This window comes from Poecilia reticulata, linkage group LG12 (genome assembly GCF_000633615.1).
Source record: "Poecilia reticulata strain Guanapo linkage group LG12, Guppy_female_1.0+MT, whole genome shotgun sequence".
Classification (NCBI taxonomy): domain Eukaryota; kingdom Metazoa; phylum Chordata; class Actinopteri; order Cyprinodontiformes; family Poeciliidae; genus Poecilia; species Poecilia reticulata.
This window is the reverse complement of record NC_024342.1, coordinates 14,469,203-14,475,406: the sequence shown is the minus strand read 5'-3', so window position 1 is coordinate 14,475,406 and position 6,204 is coordinate 14,469,203.

Sequence of the window (6,204 nt, the reverse complement as noted above, 5' to 3'; positions counted from 1 at the left end):
GTCTTTTAGCTCAACAAAACATCACAACCTAATATTCACTGAATTGACATCTTTTTCTAGCATTCTTCAATCCCGTACAGTGGAATAAATAACTCACTGCCACAAGATACTTCATCAGTATCAGTATTCCAAAGGAAAAAAAAGGCGCAATATTAGCAGAATAGCCTTTCTGAGTTAGCCGTAAGCATTGCTAATTCACATACAAAATATCATGTGGAGAACATGCATTCTTGCCCATGAACAAGTATCTCCGATTGTTTGTTTTTTTTCTTTCAACATTAAACTATAAAATGAAATTACAATATAACTTTTAATACATAACAGCAAAATACTGTGGCTAATCAATAGCTAACGAAGCTAATTATAGCACAGAACTCACCGGAGATTCGCATCAAGAAAACAAATAAATGTAATATCAAAAACAAAGTTCTTCCGGGTCCGGGTACACGGGAATCAAAAATCAACCATCGATGAAACTAATTATTGAAAAATATTGAAAATAAAACAGAGTTTTGTCAATAAAATGACCACAAAACATTTTTTTCCGTTTCTTCTTCTGGTTATTCTAGTCTATATCCTGCAGCATATCAAGGTAGTTTTAGACTACTTGAAACCATTTACTGCCACCTATCGGCAATGTAGTGTATTACAGGCTATAATTTATGTTTGTTAAATTAACACGGGTTACATCCCTCCCTCCCTGACATGGCATGCATCCTCGCATGACAGGAATCTATTCAAATGGCAGTCAGATTTCCGAAAACTGGGGGAGTAACTGAATCTAGTGCTTGAGTGACAACCATGTCAAGACTGCTTAGAATAGAATGCATCACTAAGGATAGTGGATTTCCTAGAGTCTTGTACATTAATCGGTTTGGCTCTGACCTCTTTCTCTCTGATCGCCTTACTTCGGACATAACGTTCTCTCCCTCTTTCTCTTCAAGGTTCATTTTTTGCATTCTTGCTTCATCGTCGACATCAACATTGTCATTTTCCTCCACATCCACCTTTTCAGTGTTCATTTGCACATCCAGCGCTGTGTCCCTACTCTGAACTTCAAACTCAGAATGTGGATTGTCATTTACAGGTTGAAAGTTAGCTTCCAAATCCTGCTTTTCTTCAAGTGAGTGAATTTCAGCCTCAGGATAGTTATTCGTTTGATCCGTGGCAGTTTCCTCAAGTTGTAACCCAACAGGTTCAGTTGGAGTTTGCTCTTTCCTTGATTCAGCTTGTACTGGCGCAAAAACATCTGCGTAAGGATTCAAACTCGAGCAGCCAAGTTTGGTATTGTGGTCTGCTGAGCCTTGATCATTGGAGATGGGAATTTCATGCACGGTAGTGAAAGGCGGGTAAGTGACTTCCTCGTGAATCACTGGCCAAAAATCACGACATGAACCATCATCACAGTCTGCCAGGTGTATTTCTCCATCTTCTGACAATGATGGACCCTGAATTGGAGCTAACTTGGGCTTGTCCACATCATCTTGAAATGAGGAATCTTCCAGTAGAGAGGACGACAGAAACCCACAAGGCAAAAGCATGTCTCGATGGAGAGTTTTCTCAGGACCATCAGAGTTGAGGGGAACAACAACATACACAGGTGAGTCATTGACATGCTTCACAACCTTGTATACAGCTTTGCTCCACCTATCTGCAAGCTTGTGCTTTCCTTGGATCCCTACATTTCGTATAAGCACATGATCTCCTTCTTCCAAAATTGACTCTCTAACTTTGAGGTCATATCTGGCCTTATTGCGCTGAGCAGTTTTGTGACTGTGCTCTACAGCAAGTTTGTAACTTTCTTGGAGAGTTTCTTTAAGTCTCGTCACATATTCATTGTGAGTGACTGTGTCTCTTCCTTGACGAATTAGTCCAAATGCCACATCGATCGGTAGGTTGGGCTGCCTCCCGAACATAAGCTGATAAGGAGAATACCCAGTTGTGTCGTTTTTAGTGCAATTGTAAGCATGGACTAATGGCTGCACATGATCACGCCATTTGACCTTGTCATCTTCTTGAAGAGTCCCCAGCATCCCCAGTAGAGTGCGGTTGAACCTCTCTACGGGGTTTCCACGTGGGTGGTATGGGGTTGTTCTCGTCTTTTTTATGCCCAACATCTGGCACAGACTTTTAATGACCGCTGATTCAAAATTGCGACCTTGGTCACTATGCAGTCGTTCTGGTAGACCATAATATACAATGAACTTGTCCCACAAAGCCTTTGCTATGGTTTTCTCTTTCTGGTCAGGAGTAGGCACTGCAACAGAGAACTTTGTGAAATGATCTGTGATTACTAGTATGCTCTTTGTCCCTCGACTATCAGGTTCAAGAGACAGGTAGTCCATACATACTAGCTCAAGTGGCCTGCTTGTTTTGATGTTAACAAGCTGTGCTGTTTTCTCAGCTCTGGCTTTGCGGCGCACACATCTTTCACACCGTCTGATCTTCTGTTCAACATCTAGCCACATCCTTGGCCAATAGAACCGGGATTGCAGGAGATCCATAGTCCTTTCAATTCCCAAATGACCAACATCATTGTGGAGACTTTCAAAGGCAATCTGTCTGTATCTCTCAGGGAGAACCAGCTGGAAAATGGATTGACCCTGATATATGCGCTTCCTGTACAGAACATTGTCAATTAAGGACAACTGATCTTGAACTTTCAGCATTAGCTGGACTTGCCTTTCTTCTTTCTGTCTCAGTCTGTAGGAGAGACGTTTTCCTGTACTGACAAGATCTATGACTCTGCTGATGGCAAAATCTTCTCTCTGCTCTGCTGCCCAGTCTTGCTGTGACATCTTTGGAAGAGTACTAGATCCTGTGATGTCAGCATCAATAAATTCAGCTGGAATTGCATGTGCATCAATTGCTAAACACTCCACCGTAACAGATAAGTTGCTGTTCACTTGATGTTTCTCACATACAGCCTGCACAGCCTCTACAGGAAAGGATATGATGTCTTCATTCCTTCTAAACTTGTCAATGAACTGCTTAATCCTTTCATCTTCAGCAGCTGCACTGTCATCAACTTCTACAAGGACATGTGGGCGCCTGGATAGTCCATCTGCATCCTGATTTCTTCTACCAGCACGGTACTGAATGTTGAAAGTGAAGTTGGATAAGGCAGCAAGCCACCGATGCCCTGTTGCATCAAGTTTTGCAGATGTCAAAACATAAGTCAACGGATTGTTGTCCGTCATGACAGTGAAGTCAACACCGTGTAAATAATCAGCAAACTTGTCGGTAATCGCCCACTTTAATGCTAGAAACTCCAGTTTGTGGGTGGGGTACCTTCTTTCACAGTTTGACAGCCCTCTGCTGGCATATGCGATGACCCTCAACCGACCTCCATCTTCTTGATACAAAGCAGCACCAAGGCCATGTAAACTAGCATCTGTGTGTAGAATATATGGTTTACATGGATTAGCAAATCCAAGTATTGGTGCAGTTGTTAGCTTTTGTATTAGGGTGTCAAATGCCTCATCACATAGAGAAGTCCACTTTTCCTTAAAGGGTCGGTTCCAGTCACAGTCTGACTTTAGTCTGTTATGTTTTGGTTTTCTAACTGGACCTAAGCCAGCTGTTAAATCATTTAGAGGTTTTGAAATCTTTGCATAATCCTTAATGAATCTACGGTAGTACCCTGTAAACCCCAGAAAGGATTTTAGCTCAGATATGTTGAGGGGTTTGGGCCACGTAGTGAGTGCCGAGATCTTATCAGGGTCAGTTTGTACTCCCTCTTCTGACACTATGTGCCCTAAATATCTCACTGACTTTTGGAAAAAATGACATTTTTCTGGAGACAGTTTGAGGCCAAACTCCTTCAGCCTATTTAAGACTTTCAAAAGTCTTTGTTCATGTTCCTCAAGGCTATCAGAGAAGACTATGAGATCATCCAAAAAAACTAAGACCTCTTTGAGGTTCATGGAGGCCATACATTTCTCCATCAGGCGTTGAAATGTACTTGGAGCATTAGTCACTCCCTGTGGCATCCTATTGAACTCCCAAAAACCCATAGGTGTGACAAAGGCAGTCTTATGTTTATCATCCTCATCAACTTCCACTTGGTAGTAGCCTGACTTTAAATCCATTACAGAAAACCACTTGGATCCTGTAAGTGTAGCAAATGCCTCTTCTATGTTTGGTAGGGCATATGCATCCTTAATAGTCTGGCTGTTCAACTTCCTATAGTCCACACAAAGGCGGATCTGTCCATTTTTTTTCTTCACGACCACAATTGGTGAAGCAAATGGGCTTTCAGACTCCCTGATAATGTTGCTGTCATATAGTTGTTTTAAATGAAGGCGCACAGCTTCATAATCAGATGGATGAATAGGTCGTGGTCTGTGCTTAAAAGGTGTCGGATCAGAAAGTCGAATCTTGTGTTTCACTGCGGTTGTGTGTCCAAAATCAAGTTCTCCTCTGGCAAAAACTTCAGGGATGGAATTAAGAGTATTTGAAATCCTAGTTTTCCATTCCTCCGAAAGTGGAGAATCAGCAAAGTCAAACTGAATGTGTTCACTTTGAGTCACTTCATAAGCAGTACAACATTTGGCAATACTGCCTATTTGTCCTTCAGGTTCTTCTCCCCCTTTATTGTTAGAGGTAGGAACAGGAGAAGAGACTGACGAGGGAAAAGAGACTTTTGCCAAGACTTGATGAGCTGGAACAACTATGTCATGGTTAGTCTCATTTTTCAGAAGGATGGGGACTTTAAATGAAGTCTGTCGTGGACTTGACATGATGTAGCTGCAGAGTATCACACCGCTTGCTAAACTTCGTTGGTTGACAGGCTCTACTAAGAGTATAGCGCCTTGCTCTGCAGGGACATTTCTCACACGACCATCTAATGTGAGTTTTTTACCTGCTGGAAGGGTGATCTTATTTTTTCCCTGTGTCTTGACAGACCTCACATAGTTTTTCTGTCTTGTCTTTTTCTTGTAGATGGCTTGAAGTTGCCTAATGAGGGAAACATAAGTACAGTCCTCAGGGATATTTATATGCTCACTGAAGTCTTCATACAAAATATCCAGAGCATTTGTTCCAATCAGGACTGGAATTTCTGAATTGGCTCTGTTGTCTGGAACAATTAGAGCTAGGACTGTGACTAGTTTTTCCTCACCTGTGAAACTCTGAGGAAAAGTGATGTCGATCTCAATATACCCCAAATAGGGAACGATTTGACCCGCAGCTCCTTCTACTTCGAGGAGGTTATCCAAGGAAAAGAGGGGATATGAAGACAAGTGAGTCTCCTGGAAGGATTTTGAGATGGTGGTAACTTGCGACCCAGAATCAATGAGGCAGGTGTGCTTTATTTTTCCAATTGATAAATCCACAGCAGATCTTGAGCCAACTAATCCACCTGGTAGCTGGGTTTGGCGGTTTCCACCATGTTGACAGTTATTTTGACAATGTTCTTTGGGTGTGGGACTCTTTGGAATATTTCTGGTTCCAGTATGTCCCATTACTGGAACCTGTTCCAGTTTAACGACTGACTGGTGTGCTTACTCTTCCATTCTTCTTGTTTAGCCTTCAGTTCTTTGTATTTCTGATCAACAGCAGCTTTGTTAATGGGGTTTTCACAGTTCCTTGCTATGTGCCCATCTTCGCCACACCTAAAACAGAACCAAGCTTTAGGCTGAGGTCTTTCTGAAAACTGCCGTGCAACTTGCTGAACTTGGCTTTCTGCTGTTGGCAGTTCCTGGTTTTTTTCAGCAGCCTTCTGTTCTTTTTTCCTCTGCTTTTTGGAGGGTTTTGTGGAGAGCTGTAATTGCAACCCAACCACCTGTTTCCTTAACTTCTCAGTCTCAGAGATGTATGCCTGTAAAACTTCAGAATCGGGTTCAGGACAAGGAGGTGTCAGGTCATGAAGAGAGTTGACATTTGCAATGGGCTTTGCCTTGGAAGACCCAAAATGACGATGCATTCTGTCGAGCTTAGAGGATCGCTTATCTTCTTCGGTGCGTATCTGCAACAGGAGTTCAGCAAAGTCATGCATCGCTTCTTTGTTTATTTCTAATTGCAAGATCAAATTGGGATCCCAACATCCTCTTTTAAATTGTTTCAAGAGGTGACGATTTGCATCTGCTGCATTCACACCATTTCTTTTAATAGCAGTGCTCAAAAGACCCTGTAGCCTCTGTAGATATTCAGATGCCTTCTCACCTGGATTTTGGTTTGTGCTCAGGAACTTAGCAAATATTT